The sequence below is a fragment of the Pangasianodon hypophthalmus genome, chromosome 28 (genome assembly GCF_027358585.1).
Source record: "Pangasianodon hypophthalmus isolate fPanHyp1 chromosome 28, fPanHyp1.pri, whole genome shotgun sequence".
Classification (NCBI taxonomy): Eukaryota; Metazoa; Chordata; class Actinopteri; order Siluriformes; family Pangasiidae; genus Pangasianodon; species Pangasianodon hypophthalmus.
In genome coordinates, this window is record NC_069737.1 from 11,914,683 (window position 1) to 11,939,387 (window position 24,705).

Here is a 24,705-nt window from a genome sequence, read left to right on the forward strand (position 1 = left end):
ATGAGTAACAGGTAGAATAGTCATCAAATACTTTATTTCAACTTTGTTACATTATTAGAATATACAAAAATGCAAAGTACAAGCATGAGTAATGAAATACAATTTTAGTCTTATTCACCTACAAAGTGACAACATATGTCTTGAATGGAAAAGTATGACTACTATAATTATTGTTATTGCACACAATTTGTGCTCACAGTATGTACTACATCTTTTATTCTAAAACATATGTATGTGCATAAAAATACTGTGTTAATTAAGCCATATATATGTTCTCATCTTTAGACAAGAAAAAACTACGCACTAACAAGTTTGACCTTAAAGGAAAAATCCACCCTGAATGATTTGAATATTAACCTTTATAATTAACCTGTGATCTTCAGCAGCGTCCATGATTTAATTATTTTATAATGAAATTCTGACTTGACATTTAAATTTAAAATTCTTTTATTGGCAGGTTGGTCTATTTTCACTTTGTTAATGGTTTCCTACATTACCCACAATACACTTGGACTACAGCACTTTAGTCCTTTAGTCGTGCACCAGCATCTCTACTACTTCTAGGTGGAATGTCATTAATATTGAACATCTGTGGAAATGGTGAATGAAGTGGAAAAACTCTTGCTTTTTTGTTTTTAGGAGCTAGCAGTGAAACCTGACTGTTATCTATCTATCTATCTATCTATCTATCTATCTATCTATCTATCTATCTATAGTATGTTTGATATTGTTAAGTTTTTTCATATTAAAAGACATTATACAGTAACTGTGCTAGTAATGTCCTCCTAACAACCACTAACTACTCACAGGAATAACAGAACTTCAGTACCAAATAACAAATTAGGACCAGAATGACTAAAAACATCACAAACATTGCGGTGTCTTTGATTACCTAGGTTTATTTGTCCGTATTTAAAAATACGAAAGTCATTTGGGAAGATTGATCTACAAACTAAAATGTCTAATAATGCCTTGTAAAGCTCTTTCCTAACTTGTAAACAACAATTTGAGAACACAGAAAAGTATGATTTGCAGCCACTACATCCTCACATGCGTAGCTCACCATCAGCTTGACTGTTGTTTCTAGCATAGAAATTAGGTAACTATTGGAAAATTATCACGTTATTTAACGATGACTGTAGTTACAGCAATTGCCATAATTATAGTAATAATATCTGTAATACTAAGTATTCTTGTTATTTTTTAAGCTTATATTATATTTTAATAATTCTTAATAGATATTGGTGGAGCTGTATAATTATGCACACATCTTTTATCAGTCATAACAATAGTGCACTAGAGCCCTGGCACTACGAATAATAATAATAATAATAATAATAATAATAATAATAATAATAATAACCTTTATTTGTTGGAGTCATAACAATAGTGCAGTAGACCCCGGCACTACAGATAATAATAATAATAATAATAATAATAATACTAATAATAATAATAATAATAATAATAATAATAATAATAATAATAATAATAATAATAATTATTGTTATTATTATTATTATTATTTATTTGTTGGAGGTTTATTTGAATTTACATGAGTGCTTATTCAAGGCTTCAGCATTTCTCACTCAGTCGCCACTTCCACAATCGCCACTTAAGCCACACCACAAGTGTTGCGAAGGAATAAATAAAACCTGTTTCTTCATCTAATTTGTCTACCTTTTTTTCTTTATACCTTATTGACTCATAAACTAATACAATCAGAAGAACATGAATGAGTGTTATTTTTGATTCAGACAAAGAAGTGAGAGACAGACAGAGTCTACACTCCTTCTTTGTGGCGTTCACTTATTAAACTTCATCAAACTCCAAATTTTCATTCTGTTTAGGATTTAGGAAGTGCTGGGTAACCATGGAGACGGAAACGGCAGGATATCACATCGCAGGCAGAGTTATAACAGTACTGAGACCTACTGCCAACAGGGCTTATTATTGTGTGTGTGTGTGTGTGTGTGTGTGTTCGATGACAACTGACTTTTTTATATATAAAAATTAAAAGATAAAGCATAGGATGAATTCGCTTTCAGCAAAGATAGTGTGTGTTCTGACCTTGTGGGGACATTTGGCCAAAAAAAAAAAAAAAAAAAAAAACTAAAAGAGCCAAAAATGTTTCCTTTTGGTTATTGAAGTTAGGGTTAAGGTTTGGATTGAGTGAAGCATAGGATTAATTAGTTGAATTAATAATTATATATGTCAGTGAAAGAGCCTCATGAAGATAAGCGTGTAAGATAAACGTGTGTGTGTGTGTGTATGTGTGTGTGTGTGTCAGATTGCATTAAAATGCACAGCAGACATACATCCTTTTAATGTCTCTTTTCCTCTTCATTCGCGTTCTTTGTCCTCCTCATCCCTCTTCTTTTTCTTCCTTGATATCCCCCCATCTCTCTCTCTCTCTCTCTCTCTCTCTCTCTCTCTCGCCCACCTTCATGGCCTGTGAATTGTTGACACATTCTGTGTGGCTCTGCAAAGAGCTCATCTGACTTTTAGATGTAATTTAAAAGCCATTGAGATGTATAAGATGAACCATGAGTCGTTCATTTACTCTTTACTAACACAAGACAGAGGAAAAGATTGAGAGAGCGAGCGAGAGAGAGAGAGAGAGAGAGAGAGAGAGAGACTATTTCTCCAGTGGCCATGTTTTGGTAGAGCAAAATGACATGGAAATATATGGAAATATATATCCATATATACAAATAAAATTGCTCTCCCATGAATTCTATGATGAGTAATGATCTAACATAGATGTTAAATTCATTATGCAAAATCATTAACAGACACAAACTTGTTCAAGCCTTGACCTATTCTAAAATATACTTAGTACACCTCTAATATTTAAATTTCTGCTCGAAAATACATTTAAATACATTTCGAAAAATTTGATGCAGTAACTTTCTTCCTTTCTTTTTGTTGGTGCTCTTCTTTATTTGCCTTTCTTGGTATATAGTGAGTTCACTTCAACAGTGGTGATATATTACAGCTATACAATTTGCATATGTTCATCATCACCTTCAGGCAGTACAAAAAAATGAAAATGCATCACATGCCGTTTAATGTCTCTGCTCCTCTTCACTCTCTTTCTCCTCTTCTCCTTTTCGTCTACCTCCATTTCCACTTTATTTCCACTGGCGTCATAGTGATTTCACCTTAACTGTCATGACACGGTTCTTATACCCAAGAATATTCAGATTTTCTGATTTCCAAAAGATTTTTGATAGGAAATCACAATATATAGCAAAATAGTAATATTGGTAAAGTTATGCTAAACGAGTATAAATGACATCACGTAAAATGATGAAGGTAAATGCTAGAATATGTTAGTACAAGAATATATATGCTTTAAAAACCTACTTTAACATTATTTTCAAAGAACAAACATAGAATTTATAGAACAATCCTATAGACAGTCTACAGGCTCACAGGAATTGGGACGCATCACATGTCCAGTTTCAGTGACTAAAGCCTGAGTTTCCACTAAAGCCTCAGATTCCTGTGCGACAGAAGTGGAACCTGATCTGGTCTTCTGCTGTTGTAGTCCATCCACCTCAAGGTTTGACGTGTCGTGCTTTCTGAGATGTTTTGCTGCTTACCACAGTTGCAAAAAGTGGTTATTTGAGTTACCATAGCCTTCCTGTCAGCTTGAACCAGTCTCACCATCATCTCATCAACAAGGCATTTCCTGCCATTGAAGTGTCACTGACTGGATTTTTTTTTTTTTGCACCATTTTGTGTAAACTCTTGAGACAGCTGTGTGTGAAAATCCCGGCGATCGGCCATTTCTGAAATAGTCAAACCAGTCCATCGGGCACCAACAGCCATGCCATGGTCAAAGTCACTAAGATCACTAAGATCGCAGGGGTACAGATGATCCTAATAAAGTGAATGGTGAGTGTATACACTGATCAGCCATTAAACATTAAAACCACCTGCCTAATACTGGGTAGATCCCCCTTGTGCTGCCAAAACAGCTCTGACCCCTCGAGGCATGGACTCCACAAGACCTCTGAAGGTGTTACGCGGTATCTGGCACCTAGACGTTAGCAGCAGATCCTTTAAGTCCTGTAAGTTGCGAGATGGGCCTCCATGGATTGTACTTGTTTGTCTAGCACATCCCACAGATGCTTGTTCGGATTGAGATCTGGGGAATTTGGAGGCCAAGTCAACACCTTGAACTCTTTGTCATGTTCCTCAAACCATTCTTGAACAATTTCTGCAGTGTTGCAGGGTGCATTATCCTGTCTCAGGTTCACCGGTCGTCCTTCCTTGGACCCCTTTTGGTAGGTACTAAACACTGCTTACCAGGAACACCACACAAGACCTGGCATTTGGGAGATGCTCTGACCCAGTCATCTAGCCATCACAATTTGGCCTTTGTCAAAGTCACTCAGATCTTTACACTTGCCCATTTTTCCTGCTGCCAACACATCAACTTTGAGAACTGACTGTTTACTTGCTGCCTAATATATCCCACCTCTTGACAGGTGCCATTGTAATCAATGTTATTCACTTCACCTGTCAGTGGGTTTAATGTTATGGCTGATCAGTGTGTATGTGAGTGTGTGTGTGTGTGTGTGTGTGTTTTGCTACATATTGCAAGAGGCACAAAAAGAATCCAATTCCCAAGTGAATGATAGGAAGAACACTATTGTTATTTCTGTTTCGACATGAAAAGAGTCGGCAGCTAACTCTGTAGCAAAAACCCACTCACTATGAGTCAAACACACACACATACACATACACACACACACACATCAAAATTTTACACATTGACCCAAGTGTGCTGTCTCTAAGGAACAGGGATTTAACCTCTAAAGTGAGAGGCGCTTCTTATCATCCTGGTCTAGTTTCCATGGAGATTGATCTTTAACCTGTTGCCGTGGCTGCTGGGTGGCAGACACGTTCTTGAGGGGTTAAAGGTCACGGTGTGTGGTGATGCGCTGTGATTCAAAATGATCAGGGGATCAAAGGAAATTACGAATAACTCTGTAGGGTGAATAGAGCATGCCAAAGAATATCAAATTCAAACTCCATTATAGTTATCAAGACCAAGTTAATGTGTGTGTGTGTGTGTGTGTGTGTGTGTGTTATTCATTCAATCATCTTCAGTAATCTCCTTCCTGGACAGGGTCATAGTGAATGTAAGGAGAACATGTGTCTGCGTGTGTGTTATTGTGTGTGGATATGTGTTGGTGTTTGTGTGTTTTTGTGTGTTTATGTACAGTGAAAGTATTGGAATGGCAAGTTGTTGTTTTTGCCAAGTCAGTCGCCGGACATTAACTCAACTGAGCATAGATTTCACGTCCTGAAGAGGAGACTGAAGGGAGAAACCCCCCAAAACTAACAACAACTGAAATTCTGATCAATCGTCTCATATTCATTTTGATCTCAAACCCAAATGTCTTCAGTGTAGAGCAAACACCAAAAGAATTGTCCTCGCTGTTCCTGTACTTTCAGAGGCGGCTGTATGCATGCCATTGTGTGTGTCTGTGTGTGTGTGTGTGTGTGTGAATGTGTGTGTGTTATAGTGTGAGCTATTGTGTGTATGTTACTATGTGTTATTCTGTATTGTTAGTTTGCATGTTATGGTGTCTGTTTTTGATATTGTGTTACTGTTTTTATTAATGTGTGTGTGTGTGTGTGTTATTTTTGCAGTAAGTAATATAACTGCTTTGATCAGTCAGGATGTGATTCAGTTGTTAATCTACAGCACACACAGAGGGCTAATCTGATTGGTCAGGACTACTTTTCCCCCCGCCCACATCTTCATGTTGACATCATCACATATCAGAAGATACTGATGATTCATAGCCAACATGAACTTCACCACTCAAAATTCAAACTTTAGCTAAACACACACAACATCAAATGCTCATACACACTCTATCATGGCTTCAAGGCTGTGTGTGTGTGTGTGTGTGCTGAAAGAGGAAAAAAGTTTGATAGTGGGAGTTGGAAACCAGCAGGTGTCTAGCAAAACAGGGAATAAAAGAGATGGGGAGCTATTTTTAAACCCTCTAGTCCTAAGCATCTGTTTCCTGTATTTCAATGAAATGGCTCACAGTGGCTTTTTTCTTTCTCATTCTCATTCTCTCTCTCTCTCTCTCTCTCTCTCTCTCTCTCTTTCTGTGTGTGTGTGTGTGTGTGTGTGTGTGTGCACATGTGTGAAATTTGCAAAGAATTGTACATTGTGTATATCCCCTGCCATTTTTACACTGGCAAAAATGTAGAGCAGTACAATATATGCAGAAGTATGTGTCTCTGTAGCTGTATATATATAGTATCTATATGTGTGTGTGTGTTTGTGTGTATATATATATATATATATATATATATATATATATATATATATATATATATATATATATATATATATATAATGTAGAGAAGTACAGTATATGGAGAAATATGTGTCTCTGTCACTGTGTGTATGCAATATATATATATATATATATATATATATATATATATATATATATATATATATATATATAAAACAAAAATACACTATAATATGTACATAACCTCACATTGACATTAGATATGTTTCAGTGCTTTTAACTTCAAACACTAGAGAGGTGTATTGGGAGAAACACACATGTTCACACACTCACACTGTTTCCTCAGCAGGGCTTTTGGAGGTCACAGACTCACTGGGTGGTAAGTCTCACACACACACTCTTCCATGTGGGCTTCCTGCTGCTAGGGGATAACCATGGTGATGGTGTGAATTTGATTAGATGAGATCAAACTCTCACCTTCTCGCTCATGGAAATTCATCTAGTTTACTATGGATTGACTCTGATACGCTGTGACGTTCAGACTGTTAATTATGTTACTACCACAGATAAACTATGGTACCTTATGGTACCTTACGACATTTAGGAATCAACGATATCCAAAATTCCTATGGTCATGGCTTGCTCAATGAAAAGTCCGTCTTGTCTGTAACATTGCTAAAGCAAATGGGTTTTTTTTTTTTATTTATTAAATTGGTTACAAATTTCACACCTCCCGAGTCCCTAGTTTAATCCTGCGCTTGGGTTACTGTCTGTGCCCCTAGGTGTGAACGTGTGTGTGTGTATGTCTGTGTGTGTGTGTGTGTGTGCACAGTGACCTGCAATGTATCCGGAGTGTATTCCCATCTCACACCTAGAGTTCCCGGGATAGGCTCTGAATCCACCATGGCCCTGAATGCCTTCCAGAAGTTCACCTGGCTTTTTTTTCAATTCAAAATGTAATGTAATAAATAGTATTGCAGCATTCATACATCATACCTACACTGGACTTTCATATAGCAATGCTGCAGGTTTTCTGTAAGGCCTCTGACAAAAGTTATAAAAAGATATTAATATTTTCCTGAAACCTTCAAGAATGCTCCATTATTATTATAATTATTACTATTATTATTATTACCATTGAGACTGTTGCATGTGTTTTTTTTATCCTTATCTTGCAAGTCGTAGTTTGTTAGCAGCCTCCTAACAGCACATTAATAAAGTCTTGAGGCATCTGCATTTTATTTAAGCCAAAATGCATAGGAATGGAATTAAAGCTTATTAGAAGAAGTCTTAAACCTTTATAAATGTGTTAGTTAAAGCAAGACACTACAGATGGAAGCAACTCTGGTCAAGTCAGTCCTTTTCCAAACGTTTGGATAATCTGCATCTATAACATGTCTTCTCTTAAACTTCTAGTAATAAAAAATATCAAAAGTCAATGTTTTTTGTCCACTCACAGTAACCTTATCTGAAACATAAGCTCCGCCCACTCAGCACAATCATACACTTATAGACAACACACTAGTGTGGACTCATCTGAAGTCCCATTGTATTTTAAAACCTTTTTTCTCAAGTGATTTTTTTCAAAGATCTCCGATTCTAGATCACCTGCATTCACTCGATTTTAGATGTTCACTCTTATCTCTATTTAAAAGGTTCCTCAGGATGTTGATAATTCTTTGGATCTATATTGGAAAATGACATTTTCTTGGTTCAGTGATAAAGTAGTCATTTCCAACGAACTGTTCTGTAAAACGTTTTGAGTGCCACCACATAAACATTTGAATTTTAACATCCAAAGATTAGAATTTTGGTTTTATTAAGTATGCAAGTGTACGCATATTTAATTAGTGTGAATTTTTGGAAATTGATGGTGATGTCGGTTGTTTAAAAAATTACAATCTTCACTAATGTCTTGCCTTAAAACAAACATTTAGAAAAGATTAACGGCAACAATCGTGAACAGTTTATCAATGATCATTTGGGTTCCTCTTTCTTTTACTAGCATTACTACATGAAGCCATTAACATCATCACACATAATATATAAAACAAATGAATTTATTTAATAATTTCATAATTTATACCGCCGTTATAAAGGCCCAGTTTAGAGATCATTCACACACCTCACCTTCAACATTTAGTCAGTTTTAATTGTGTTGGTTGAGACTTGACATATTGACCACATTGTATGAAAACCCCTATGATAGAAATACAATTTAAAAACATGCAATCATCAGAAATCAGGATACATTTTGAAAGGTTGTTACACACTTTCTTTCTGTAGCCAAATCTTCACACTCATATAACACTAACATAAGATTAGCACAAATACACAAGTCCTAGCAATCCCACTTCACCAGAGTATTATAGTGGACTTGAAAACACAACACTGCCCCCAAGTGGAAAACAAATGTATTGTCAGTTCCTTTCCTTGGACTGTGTGTGGAAAATAAATTTGGAAAAGTACCACATCATTATGTAAGACAAGTTAGTACATTAATCACAATAACTGGGAGGGAAAAAAAACACCTGCGTCGAATATTGGTCCAAGTATTCTGTAAGAAACAATAATGCGATATTGGAGTAAATCAGTTCAGCACGGATGTCATGGGTCGTAAAACATCACTATAGTTCCCGATGATGGAAGAACTATTGTACCATTCATTAAGATTAATGACCTATTCTACAAGCATGAAAACAAACACACACACAGAGATAGAGACAGAGAGAGAGAGAGAGAGAGAGAGAGAGAGAGACAGATGTTTCCCTCCTAATGTTCTGCAAAGGAAGACGTCACTCTTTACTAGTGATTAGTCACTAATAGCATATTATTCACTAGGAAACACCTGCAGCCAAGAGCTAAGAAAAAGGCACACACACACACACACATACACACACACACACACACACTTTTTTAGTCTACTAGCCTGACTTAGACACTGTAAGAAAATCTGAAATGTTGCCCCACATACGGAATGACCCACATTTGTCTCACATGCTTAGAAGATCTGATGGCTTCCTCCCACTGTTAGATTAGATTAATTTGATCAAATTTTAATTACTGTCCTTTGTTCATATAGTCTAGACCAGTGGTTCTCAAAGTGGGGTCCGGTTTCCCCAGGGATCCAAGCATGATCCAAGCATGGCCTGGGGGTCCATGATTTTTACTTGCATGGGTTTGATCTGAATCTGAATTTGATCTCAGTAACTCAAAAACAAGTAATAAATAATATCAAATTGCACCTAATTTGGTCTGTTCAGGAATAGAAGCCTCTATGGCTCTCATTAAATGAATTATTATTCACATCTGAATAATATTCATGAGATAATCATATCTGGATTTAGTGGGTCCATGAAATTTATTCTACACTTTATTTTACACTTGTCCCTGGTTACAAAATATTTAGGAACCCATGATCTATACAATATGCCCTATATGTACTTTCCCCAGTTTTCATAGTTGATAAAAAAAAAAACCCTGAAGCACAGGGAGAACATGCAAACTCCATGCACACACAGGGCGGAGCCCCGAGGCTCAAACTCAATTTCTTATAATAATAATTTTAATTGTGAAGACAGAGGAAAGTGCTAGAGTGGGTGTTCAGGACCAAAGAGGTGCTAGCATTACAATATTTCCTTTTCTGTTTATTGTTTGAACCCCCACCCTTTATCCAAAGAGACTTATAAGTAATCCAATCCAAGCCTTTAGCTGTTAAATGATTTGACAGTGATACATACAAGAAGAGCTGAGAGTGTTTCTGCATCAGTCTTCAGGCATTTAACCCTGTAACACTATCTGCAGAGCGAGAAATGCTAGGCAATTCATCCCACCTTTGCTTAACATCAATTAAAAATAGTAGTTCCAGGGACGGACGATTCAAAAGTCTATTATTAAAAGCTTCAGTTTGCTGCCCAGGCAGATGTTTTGGTTGCCTGGAAAGTTAACTGACTCGGTAACAGCGTATGTAGAAATAGTTTGGTAGTTGCATCAATACAGACTAAAGGAAATGAGTTCATGATTTTTCTCTTCTAAAAATGTTTAATGTAGGACATATTATTATTATTATTATTATCTTAGTACCATGCACCATTCACTAACAGACAATAGTGATCACAATGAAACTTAGGCCCTGTTGAGTGACTGTATGTAGGTGGGTGATGTATCATTCCTAATCTGCAACTCGATGCAAGCAGCTACAAGGAGACAGTCCCTTAATACTTTAAACACTGTAAAGGAACACCAGGAAAGTTTCTCTCCTCCTCAATCTCTGCCAACATTCTGATATTTCGATGGTCAGTTGGAAGAGTCACGCATATCTTCGTTATCCCAAACTGGTCCCTGCAATGATCTCAACCTAAATTATTTCTGGGAAAAAAAATTCAGAACTTTGAGTTGAAATAACGGAAAAATGCTTTATTTGTAACTTCATTACACACTTCTTCAGTCAGACAATCGAGTGGCAGGAAAAAATGCATACAAATCACGCAGATACAGGTCAACAGATGTGATCTTCACGTTCACATAAAACATTAGAATGGGGAAGGATGTGTTCTCAGTTTCTTTATCCGCATGGCATGGTTGTTGGTGTCAGACGGGCTGGGTTGAGAATTTCAGAAACTGCTGATCTCCGGCATTTTCAAGCTGACAGGAAGGCTACAGTAACTCAAGTAACCACTCTTTTTAACCGTGGTAAGCAGAAAAGCACCTCAGAATGCACGTGTCGTTCTGCTGCGACAGCAGAAGACAGTATTGTGTTTCAATCCTTTTAAGGAAGAACAGGAATCGGAGGCTACTGTGTGCACAGACTCGCCAAAACTGCTACAATAGACAATTATTCAGAACAAACAGACAATTACTTAAAAAAAATTCTTTCTGGTTTCTCTATAACATTACACACTGTGTTTTTTGTTTGTTTGTTTTATTAATTACTGAGACAGAATAAAAAAAGATGATGTTCCAAAACAATAAATGTAACTATAAATGCAAATAAAGTACTGTATTGTTTTTTATAATAAATATATTATTGTAATTTTAGGCAAATTGCTGTGGTATAAGAGGAATAAAACACTTCAGGGGGTGCCTGTCACACCACCCTTACCTTATTTATTCCTTCCTTACGTACTGTGTGTATTATTTCCTTGGCAATGGATCTTGCATTTGAATTTGCTTATGCTTTCTGTCTTTAACTCTGAGTTTTGCTTCAAATTTTGAGTCAAATGCTTGAGTAACAACTGGTTGTATCTGAACACAGCTGAAATATCTGGTATAAACTTCACGGTATGGTATAAAATGCTTATTTTTGCATAAAGAAGGTGAGAGTAAATAGTTGTTGTGTTACCGGTTTATATTTGTACATCTGTTCAGCAGATAAAGCAACTAATATCTTGTATTATCTTGTAATATCTTATCCTGGGTCCGCCTTGGTGTTTTGCCTAAAGCAAAAAAAAAAAAAAAAATCCATAAAAAATATATACATGAAAGCACTAATCATTGATGTTAGCAAATCTACCGCTTCAAGGCTACAATTTATCTACGCTCAGATGGACACTTTCGGTGTGATGATGCACCATGTTCCAAAGCCCATATTATCACATTTCAGTGTTGTCGTTTCTTCACTTGCTGAATATCATCTCTATCAAGTGTCTTGTGGATGAGGTAAAAATGGCTTTTCTCAGCATGACCACCCAATTTTCATCAACTACACAATGCAACAATGCAATAAACTAAATGCAATTTCCTTTTGGGACAAAATTTCTTGCACAACATGCTACTATTGTACCTAATACCTACACTGGCAGCTCAGGATGCATTACTACTTATTCAGAGGCTGTATTTTAGGAAGTTATCAACCTTGTTACTGTATATATTGATCCTGTTACCTGTTGCATATGGTTCATGGGAGCAGGGTTGACCCTGGGTTGATTTGTGGCCTGTTTGGGCCATTAGGATTGGGAGATTTTACAATTTTATTGGCGTAATGTTCGTCTTGACCAACAGTAGTGGTTTTGCTTGGCGTTGGTGATGAGCGAGATGTCACTTAATTGGGAATGAAAGGAAAATCCCATTCATAATCTCAAAGAAATGAAATATATACAAGACCATGCAATAATATAAGCAATGCAAAGGACAAGACAGTCAACAACAATGAGAAGGAGCAAAAACTTTGCAATGTTTTCAATTTGCATGGGTTGTGGTTTGGGAAAACCCTTTGGAATATTGGATGAATTCTGCAAACAGCCAAATTGCATTAAATTTTTTTACTTTAGCAACTTTCTAAACTTGTCTTGGCTGTCTGCCTGCAAAAAGTATGGCGGATAAGGAGCCAGTTTAATAAAAACTCTGGTAAAAACAATCAGACTGCCTAAAGACATCTAAAACCTTGTTAGCTAAGTGTGAATGTCATGCTTTGCTCAAGTTGTTGGGTAGTAATGTGTCATAGCAACATAAGCCTAATCAATTCAGTTTGTAATCAGATTTTAACAGACTCTCCTGTGCAGTCACTTCATCAAAACAGAGAAGTGCTTACGCACTGTATAGACGACAGGGGACAACATTTAAAAATCGATAATGATCATATAAAAAGACATGAATAGCAAGAGATTTAGCTAGCAGTACAGAGCTGACTGAATGAATCAATGATTATTCTACTCCAATGTTGATGTGAGAAGAGATCAGTCTTGTGAAGATATGATAATGAGTAAAGAGGTAGACTATTTTGAGATTAGCTTATACATGTAGGAGCATCTTTCAATGGAATTTGGATTAGAATCATTTTGGAGGTAAACAGATACAGAACCAAGATATGTGAGATATGTGCAAAAGAAAAACATTCATTACATGGCCAAATGTTTGTGTACCCCTGTCCATCACACCTACAGTATATGTAGTATATATATATATATATATCTTCTCCAAACTGTTGCTACACCCCACAAGTTGAAAGCACGCAAGTGTTTAGAATTTCTATATTACAATTTCCCTTCACTGGAACTAAGAGGCCCAGACATGTTCTATCACGACAATACCCCTGTGCACAAACAAGGTCCATGAAGACTTGATTTGCCAAGGCTGGAGTGGAAGAACTCAAGAAACCCACACAGAGACCTAACCTCAACCCCACTGAACACCTCCGGGATGAACTGAGACGCCGCCTGTGCACCAGGCCTCCACACGCTACATCAGTGCCTGACCTCGTGTCAACTAATGCTCATGTAGCTGACTGGACAAATCCCCACAGCCACCCTACAACATCTAGCAGTAAGCTTTCCCAGACTAGTAAAGATTATTATAAGAGCAAATTTTGAACTAAATGTTCAAAAATCAAATATGGGTATGATGGTCAGGTGTCTACAAACCTGGCCATATGGTGTATTTCAGTTCAGGAAAGTCTGTACTGGACAATATATAATAGAAAATGTCAAAATGTGACCATATGAACATCCATGACTCACCTTGCAGGCAAATTCTTCTCACTCCTCAGTGGATCAGTTTTGATGCTCCTATCCCCACTGAAGAGACACTTTCTTTTTATTCTCCTAACAAAACTGGTATCTGACCATTCAAGACAAACCATTCAAGTGGTGTGTGCAGAAACTATCCCTTACCAGCTAGCCACATTGCTCTAGGCAACAATAGTACCAATATTTATGTTAGTGACATCCTTGTTTATGTCTTAGTAGCTTTGGAGTTACATAGGACACTTGATCCTATGAAGAAGAAGAAGAAGTAGATTCTTGGTTCAGAGACAGTTGACAAATGTTTTTGAAATTTTCACCATGTTACTTGGTGCCTTGGAGGTCTAGCGTAGTTAGATACTTGATTAGCCAACAGTTTGCTCAGGAGTTGATGTACATGTGAGGAACATGCTAACTCTACAGCTACTTTACCTTGTTTGAATGACTGTAGCATCACAAATGACTTGAACTTGTACCACAAACACACCAAATGCTTTTGAATCCCCTGGTCTAGGCCTAGATGTATTGAGAATAACAATTCCATCTTTCAAAACAAGCAGGTCCTCTAGAGCACCATTGTTTGTACATGGTTTAAAAATTCCAAGATAAAAATTGTTAAATGATATAGAAACCTTTTTTCTTGTGCGCAGTGTAGTAAGGAACACACAAGGTAGTGTATCTTTAGTGTGGCTATGGGATACTAAAGATTGAACTACCTTTGTATTTATGCTCAATTTGAATATTTCAGGTTGGGATACAGAAGGTTAATACACTTCTGCCTATGTAGTTAGATCACATAATGAAACTGTGTGCTTGATTTACATAAACTGATATATTTACAGTGGATATACAGTCTGGTCCATAAGTATTTGGACTGTGACACAATTTTTGTAATTTTGCCTCTGTGCACCACCACAATGGATTTCAAATGAAGCAATGATTGAAGTGTAGACTTTCAGGTTTAATTCAAGGGGATTAACAAAAATATTGCGTTAACCATTTAGGAATTACAGCCATTTTCACAGACTCAAACGTTATTGGCTAATTGACTGATAAGCAGTTTCATGGCCAGGTGTGGCCTGTTTCCTCCTTATTTCATGACAAGTTAAGGAGATTAAAAGGTCTGGAGTTGATTCCAAGTGTTCAATTTGCATTTGGTAGCTGTTCATGGGAACTCTCAATATGTGGTCCAAAGAGGTGTTGATGCAAGTGAAGGAGGCCATCGTTAGGCTGAACAAAACAAAACGGACCTATCAGAGATAGCAGAAACTTTAGGAGTGGCCAAATCAACAATTTGGTACATTTTTAAAAAGAAGTCATGCACTGGTGAGCTCAGTAACACCAAAAGGCCTGGCAACCATCTTACCAGTGTGAAAGTGAAATTTGGGATGAAAAGCCCTTTTACTTGAAAGGAAAGCTATTTTATTCAAGACTCCCTTCCAATAGAAATTGGGCTGACAACACGAGAACAGATCTATAGTACGCAGAAAAGGAAAATGCCAATTTTAGACATTGCAGATTATTGGAAAACCAACTCACACTGCCCAAACATTGCACATACATCTGCACAACATTCACAATTTCCATTGCAACAACTCCATATGCTAATTGGAAAAATGTCAACACAACATGATTTCTGCTTTTTTTAGCCCAATATGTGGTAATGTGATTTAAACCTGTCAGTGTTTTAAGAGAGCACCCCTTCTCTTTAATGATTTATATCCTCACACTCTAGACTCTCGCTGTGGAGTTGCCTTCAAGCAACTTTCTTTAATTAATTGACAGTCGTTTAGCTGGATAACACAACTCTCCGTTAGCAACTGCAAAAAATATATCAACTTGTCTAAATTATAAAAAAGGGATTTTGAGAACATTCAATAACATTGGCAAGGACATGGAGTGCAGCTGATAAAAGCTTTAAAAGCTGGCAGTTACCTCTATTGGGCTTTTGTCAAAACAGCAACAAGGTCCAGTATGAACAACTTGGCAAACAAAATGGCAAAATTCCTGTGGTTTTGGACTTGCAGCAGACCATGAAGTGATTCCCGAAATCCAAGCCCTCTTTGACCGTTTCAGTCTCTTGTTCTGGGGTGAGCCATCCATCTGGCTACAAGAGTCAAACATCATGCTTAAAGAAAGATGGAGGAAAAGCAGAGGCATCTCAGACTAGTTCACCAGATCGGTGTGTCATCCCAGTGAAGCGCTTCTCCTGGCCAGGATTTTCTGTCATGCTAGCTTACCACTGATCCAGCCAACTCATATCAGCCATTTCTCATTAGTATATAAGCTCCTTTAGACCAGAATGTCTTTGTAAGGTCTTGACATTTATACAGTGTGCAAATGCCAAGCCTTTTCTTGTGTGTGTCTGCCTTAACTGTTAATGACTCTTCATCAATTTCATCGATTCTGCCTTCGCATCTCTACAACTAAATGTTTGCATGTGTTTACCCTCATTGCCTGTGTTTTGACCGGCGCCAACCACGATTTGCACACGAAAGAGGCTACAGATTTTTTAAATCATTGGTTTGCTAGACAGAATATTTAATATTTAATATTAACGTGAGATACTCATGGTGCATCGAAGTGCTCTTTAATGAACAGATGAGAAGTGGCGACGCATCAGAAATTTCCACCATTCCAACTAAATCCATTCAGGATCATGGTTATAATCATAAATTAAAATATTGAGGCCAGTACTTCACTTGTGGCAACTCTATTTTAAAATGAGCTCGATACAGAAAAAAATAACTGAATTAGTCCATTGTAGCCACAGAATATTAACATTGGGTTGACTGATAATAGTCCACTTTACTTCAGCCATGTAATGAGACATAATGACATACCGGAGTCACTGGCTTTATGACACGGATATATACCATTAGCCCATGTTATTTATTCTCAAAGTGAACAAACTTTTTCGCATGTTCCTACAAAATAATTAACCGGAGGCCATGAATTAGCATACAGTATTAATTCATACACAATACATCATAATCCCTGATCACGAGATTCTTAATTTGTGGCTTCAGAATATTAAATTGTGGCCTCACTATATTAATTAGTGGCCATGGCTTATTAAAAATAATGACCTTGTTACTTCAGTTGCTTCGTAGAATATTGAATATAGTGAAAAATATTTCTCTAGCTAAACAGAAATGAAAGAGAGGATCCACTAGTGTACCACAAATCTGTGCGTAATGCGAAAGCCTCATTAGTGCAGGATAGCATAGTTCCACAAGCCTATAAAATTAAATTCACTTCCTAATTAACTCCAGACATTTTTCCCTTCTGCTTTATAAGGCTTTTTCTGTTTAAACCATGAAGCTTGTGCTCATATCTTGTTAGAGATAAAGCCTAATCTTGTCTCGAACAGCCACACTCACACACATGCACACAAGCACATAAGGCAACAAATTAAAAACATGGTGTTGTAGATTGGTCTTTTAGTCCTATTAATACTACCAGTACTTTACTATTATTATTATTATTATTATTATTAAGTATTATTGTACCTTTTATCTGTAATGATTTGTACTTATTTCTCTTTGTATTTTTTTCTCACTTGTCATGTTGTAAATTGTGTCTGTCACATCGCTTTGCCTTCCTTGTTATTTCATGTTTGTGTTCTGTTTTCTCTCTCTTGATGGGCTGTTATTTGCTGAAGCATCTAAATAAGATAATCTCTTAAATCTTAAGTCTTAATTGTCCTCCGAAAAACATTAGCACGAAGTGTTTAAAGGGAATCCATAATCCCTCAAGTTTGTAGATTTAATATTAACATGAGACACTCATAGAAGTGCTCCTTAATAAACAGATTAGAAGTGGAGAAGCATCCGAAATATCCACAGTTCCAACTAAATCCAATCAGGATCCTCATATAATAAGAAGAAGTATAGCTGTGTCTTTTGCAAGTACATTTTTGCAATCCATTTCACACCATAAACATTTATCTACTTTGTGGTGTTTAACTCCAGATTCCAGATTTCTAATAGGTTATATTCATTAATATAGCCAGAAAGCCCCATTGTAATTATAGGACCAATAATAATAATTATCCTAAAGCATTATATCTATGATCAAGCAAGCATTTAAGACAAGCATATTAGAGTCTATGCGTATACAATGATCAGCCATAACATTAAAACCACTGTCAGGTGAAGTGAATCACATTAATTATCTTATTACATTGGCACCTGTCAGGGGTTGGGATATATTAGGCAGCAATCCCCACCTCGCAACTTACAGGACATAAAGGATCTGCTGCTAACGTCTTGGTACCAAATACAGTACCACAGAACACCTTCAGAGGTCTGTTTTGGTGGCACAAGGGGGACCTACACACTATAGTGTACATGGTTCAGTATTCTAAATAGACAGTAGCTAAAGAAAGAAAAGTATCAAATTGACCTCGAAATGGAAAGTTGTCACGCTATTAATATGCCAATGTCATTATCTTGTCTTCGGAAAATGTAATCTCTCCATAAACTTCTTAAAAGTTGAGGCAGCAAGGAGTTGAGTGTTATGAGGACTGCAAATCAGAGACAAGAGGTTTGTATTTAATTACTTATTATCATCATAATTGCTAGGAGTAATCATTGTACATGAGTCACCTGAAAGGTCATAAATGGAGTTGTTTTCTTCTACCAGGATCTCAAGTCAAGCATCATGTGGAACAATATATTGTGCCTCAAGTACCATGGTGCAACATACAAGACATTACACAAGCTCTGAAAACAGGATTGCAAATAATGTGTCAAGCTGATGTAATATGCTCTGCAATGTATGGCGCACCATGCAGGTAGAAATGACAGAAAAGCAGTCAGACGTCTTCTGAGTTAGGAGGTGAAATAAGGAAGAAAGAAGTTGGGTTGAACTGCTGCAAGAATGGAAGCCATAACAAAAGAATTCCTAAGACCAATTATTTTCTGTGCATGATGCAAGAGACAGATAAGAAACCCTTTCATTTTTGTGACTAAATATTGCTTCATTGATTTCTTCATTTTACTGTTCATTTTGATAAGAGCAGAATTTTTTATTCAGTCTTCCTGTAAAGAACATTAAAGAACACAACATTAAATTTCATGCACCAGTTTCTCTATTTCGCTTATTAGCATATATATGTCCAAAAGTTTATCCAGACTGGACCATCACAACCATATGTGGTTTTTCCCAAACTGTTGCCGCAATGTTGGATGCAAACAATTGTCTAGACTCTAGCATTACAATTGCCCTTCACTGGAACTAAGAGGCCCAAACATGTCCCAACCAGTCCTTCTTGCCTAACGAGTATCCAACTTCACTAATGCTCTTGTGGATGAATGGACAAAACCACACAGCCATGCTCCAAAATCGAGTGGAAAGCCTTCCCAGAAGAGTGGAGGCTGTTAAAGCAGCAAAAGAGGACTAACTCCATATTAATGCCCATGGTTTTGGAATGGGATGTTCAACAAGGATATATGGGTGTGATGGTCCTGTGTCCAGATACTTTTCTCTACATAAACAGTAACCCAAGGACAGGATTGAACCAGGGACCGTGAGCTGTGAGGCAGCAACACTAACCCATGCAGAACTCACCCAATCCACATGTCGCCCAATCCCAATTCCTCCACCATCACTACTGTCTACTTTTTCTCAGGTGGACCTGGATCTCCTTGATCTCGCAGTCTTTACCATTTCTTTGAAGGGGCTCTTTGTGGGAGTTCATTGTGGTGGAGGACAAGGATTTCTGGTGCTGTACATCAGCTAGAATCTTACAAGTGGGTGCTCCTCACTCTCCAATATTATCTTTACACCCTTTCACTCTAGGTTTGGGCCACTGCAGTGGCTCCAACCTCATATGATGTCAATGAGAAGATCACTTGTTGGTATCTGATGTCACAGCTTTTTTAAATTTACTGTGGTCCAGAGACACAGAAAGTTGTTGTTGATTTCTCTTCCATCAAGGGAAGGGGGACTTTGTAGCAGGCAAGATGGTATAAACATTCATTTGGAGTCTCAGTAAATTGTGGAAAAGGTTTCTTTGGTCTGATGAGACCAGGAAGGTTTTGGCCCTGGCACAATGCTTTGTGGTCTTGGCAGAAAGCACTATATATGGCAGAAACCCAAAACTGCTCATCACCCTGAGAACACCATCCCCTCAGTGAAGCATGGTGGTGGTAGCATTGTGATGTAGGGATGCTTTTCATCTGCAGGCCATCTGGAAAGCTGTGAGTTGGGTGCCAAGGAATATCGTGTTGCTGCAGATGAACCACTAACACACTGATTTTCCAAGTTAAAAAATGTAAAACTCAAACTTTCCTGTAAGATGTTAAATAGCTAATTATTTTATTACTAGCAATAGTAGGCTGGTGAAATAAGCTAGGCTAGTCTTTCTCAAATTGTATGACATTGTATTAAATATTAAGAAAATAAATTGCCAAAAAGCAAAAAAGCAAATGTGCGTGTGCGTGTGCGTGTGTGTCAAGGCCTGTGTGTGTCCTTGTCTAAGATTATGGAACTGCTGTTCAGGCTTCACTGCTATTACTGACTCACTAAGTACCTAATAAATTACTGTAATGGACTGCGAGGAAGCAATGTCAAATACTGTCTCTCAAGGATGAACAGCATGTGGACTATGAGTAGCAGAAGTTTGAAGCTGATTTGCTACGGAAGTTTTGCTATGCTGCTCTCAGTGCATTGCACTGCATCTTGGAGATCACTTGTGTGGATTGAAATGCATGTAATATAAGTTACGACACAATACATACCTACACATAATATAGAAAATAAAAATTCTTAAATTTCAGTTAATAAAACGTGACAGGATGTGCTGTCTTAGAAAAATAATCAATGACGGTGCAGCATGATGCTATGTTCCCATAGCATTCCTTTTATACCACAGCAATTCACTAACAATTCCAATTTTTTTATTTATTAATGCATGTCATATTGTATTTTAACCATTTAGAGTTACATTTAATTTTCTGAAATGTCCACAAGACAAGTAAGTTACACTATAGCAGGTATAAACAGTCGTTCTCTTTTTTTTCCCTCTTTCTCTTTTTAATAATACAAAAAAATGCTATATATATATATATATATAAATATATATATATATATATATATATATATATATATATATTACAGAGAAACTGAAAAGTACAAAGTGCTCTGTCCTGAAGACTTTCCCATGGTGAAAAACTTACAGGTTGTTACAAAGCTCTGACACTGGAGACTCCTTCCACAGATCTCCATACAGAAAATAATTTCATCACATAAACTATTAGACATTCAATAACAATAATGGATCAGTGTGGATTAACTGCTATACGAGTCTCTGTGTTTAAGCAGAGAAAAGAAAAGATAAAGTATTAAAACCAGTATATTAATACAAATTGGTAATTTGAAACCAGGCACTAGTTGTTGTCAGAACTGTTGCTATAGTTGCTAAAATTCCTCAATATCTTCTGACCAATCGGATTTGAGAAGGTGTACATCCCTGTGAAGACCGACAGTCAAGCAGCAGTGCTGCTCCCATGTGGTGAAAAGCAAGGACTATAGTGCAATATCATGAAATATGTTCAGCAGAGGGCAATATTGTAATGTAACCAAAAGGATGACTGTTGATTTCATCATTTCTTATTGCCTATAGACTGTTTCCGTGGATCTGCATTATCCCACACCACTCTTAACACATCTATTCAGCTCATGACCATAGTGACAAAGCAACAGGAAGGCCAGGGTGCGTCAGTACGAGTTTGAGGCACCGAACACACTGGATGGTTTATATGCAGTGAGAGTTAGATGGCGCCTATGCCTCTAGTGCATCATTAACTGGCACTGTCACCTCACAGCTCTAGGGTCTCCGGTTCAATCCTGAGTTTGGATTACTGCTGTGCTGAATTTTATGTTCTCCCATATTTCTGCATGGGCTTTCTTCCCACCTCCCAAAAAAAAAACAAGCTGGTAGATGAATTACCTGCATTGAATTGGCCTTAGATGTGAATGAAGACGTATGAATGAATTAATATCTAATTTCTTGTGCATTTCTTATTTTGATCATTCATTATTATTATTATTATTATTATTATTATTATTATTATTATTATTATTATTTTTGCATATAAACATTTGCTGTGACTTATTGAATCATGACAAATAACTTTTGCTGTAAGCAATATACTGTATATCTGCGACTTTTCATTAAAAAATATTTTAATATGATTTCTGCCATCGGTAATTATTAAATCTAATAATGACACTTCATAGTGACTGATGAAAACGTTTTTAAATCTCAGACTCATTGAAAGCATCCTCTTAGCCTAAGAGCATATGAGAGCAGTCCAACATTGAACAAGGTTTGATATATAATTCAGTAATCACTCCACGACGACTCGGTGTCATACTGTTCTCACAAATAATGAGATGAAAATTATGAATAGGACATCGCAGCCTTTTCAATACCCCCAACATGTACACTGATTAGTGCAAAAAAAACGAATTTTGGGGATATGAAAACTGTCAATTTGGTTTATAGCCTATGCTCAGCAATAAAGATCAGCAAGTTGGACTAACTGCCAAAGACAACAAATCAGGTCACTTTGAAAATGACCTCAATTACAAAACAACCATCATGATTTCCTGTGCCTTCTGTAATGCCTCAAATAGCAGGATAAACAAGGGAGAAGGCCAACTAATAGATAGGCACTAGAAAGTAAAGAAGAGCTTTTAGCATCCAAGATTTTGAGTATCCTTTAACCCAAAAAAGTCATTTTTAGAAATATTGCAATGCTCGAATATTTTGCCATTGAAATGAACATGGCGTAATTGGTTGTGACCTGATTGGCTGGGATTGGCTGTGCTTTTCAACATCCGAAGCTTTGCTATGTCCAAAAAAATGGCACTTTTAAAAAGATTCTGTGGCTTCTTCCCATAACTTGCGCCTTATGACCTTAAGGTTCATTGTTCTTTTCCTGGCAACATTCATATTTTCCATTAAAATGAAGCGATTGTCATTGTTTTCATGTTTATTGTTATTTAGTATATCACAGCACTATCGAATTCTTCAGTCTTATTCATCAGAAGGCGTTGATTCATTCTCTATTACAGCAGCTCTGACAATAGTTGAATTAATATTAACGCATGCATTCTGAAGAGTTTTTATTGAAGTATCAGCTGTTTATAGCGGCTATACCATAACAGATGTTATAACAGGAACTAAATGTAGCTATAAATGGTTAAAAGTACAACATGTCATTCATTCAATTGGGATCGTTGTCAAATTGCTTTGGTATGAGAGGAATCAAATATTTGGGCCCATGCTGCAAATGGAAAATAATCAACTTCAGGAACTAACTCCACTTTGAGTGAGACCACATTATACCACCCTGTTAATGATTATTTTCATGTTTTGATCCGTACTAATGCAATTTCAGTCGAATTGTATGCGCTAGACTGTCTTTCCATTATACAGACTGAGCAAGCCGTGACATTTTATTAATAGCTGTGTAATAAACATTTAAATATGATTTCAATAAACTTAATTCAGGGAGTTTTGGGGAAAAGTTCTTCAGCCTTTGGCATGAGAGTCAATTGTGTGTTTTTTTTAAGCTTTTAAAACCTTCAAACTTTTTAAACATCGACTTCTCTGTGAAACTCTTTAAACTGCACCTTTCTTTTTTTTTTTTTTTCATAAATTTGACTAGTCATTACCGATAAGATGTTCGATAACTATTGGCGCACACATAGCTTGAAACCACACACACCAAAACAGGAAATCTTATTTCCTTTCTGCTCCTTCAGCTTGAGCTCTGAGAAGCACATGATCTGGAGGTTGAACATCTATTTCGCTTGTTCTTTCTCAGACATGAGAGGTTTAAAGATATGATAGGTTTATGCGAACTGAATTGATTTGTGCGCTGCTGTGGAAAGCCACGGAGCTTTTATCACTCAATACGGCGTTTGACTTTATGTATTTCTTCGCCTGTTACTGATTCGCTGTATCTTCACTTCAGGCTGGTTGGTGATTTTGTTTGGTGAAAAAAACCACGTCACGCCGTTGAAGTGAACAATACAGGAACATCTTTAAAACAAAACTAACACAAATACTTGAACAAGCACGACTTCTAACCGCTGCTACAGTTCTCCAGACGTTCCAGCAGTGTTCAGCTTGGAGCTTCTCATAGTAACCAACTTACACTAATTTTTCCTTCAACAAAAGCAAGAAATAAGCAACGCTGCTTACATTTTATTGATATAACACTTACATAACACTTAGATGATCGGTCTTCTGTAATTCAGCTTCTTTCACCGTTCAAGATCTCACCTGTTTTTTTTTCTCGTGTTAGAGTAGCTAAGTAGCTGTGTCCAAGATGTAAGTACAAGTGAACGTGTGTGTGTGTGTGTGTGTGTGTGTTGAATGGAGTGCTAAGAGGAAATCAAGAGAAGTCTGAGTGAATTCAAATGTGTATATGAAAGTGTATATTCAAAGGAGTGATGAAGGGAAATCGAAAGGTCCAAATGAATAAATGATTCTGAGAGAGAGATAGTATGTGTGTGTGTTTGTGTGTGTGTGTGTGCGTGCGTTCATACATGCAGCAGGTACAGCAGGATGGTCTCTCCATATCAATTTCGTATGTAATCTAGCCATATATTATATACAAAAGGTTTTCATCAGCTGTGGAAGCAAAGTGCTTCTGAGGATGTAGGAGGTGATAAAACCAGTCGATATTCAAAATGGCTGATGACGTAAGACACGATAATCGCGCCGTGGGGTTTCAGACAGGAGCGGAGAACTCATTCAGTCTGATGGTACGAAGGGGTACAACGATCAGCCATCGGTTTCTCCGCCGTATAATAGCTGATTGCATCTCTTACAGAGATGACGAGTGTTAACATTTGCATAGCGAACGTCTAGAACAGGTTTTATTTGGGTAACTGTGTACCATGACTAATTTTTTACAACATCCAGTACT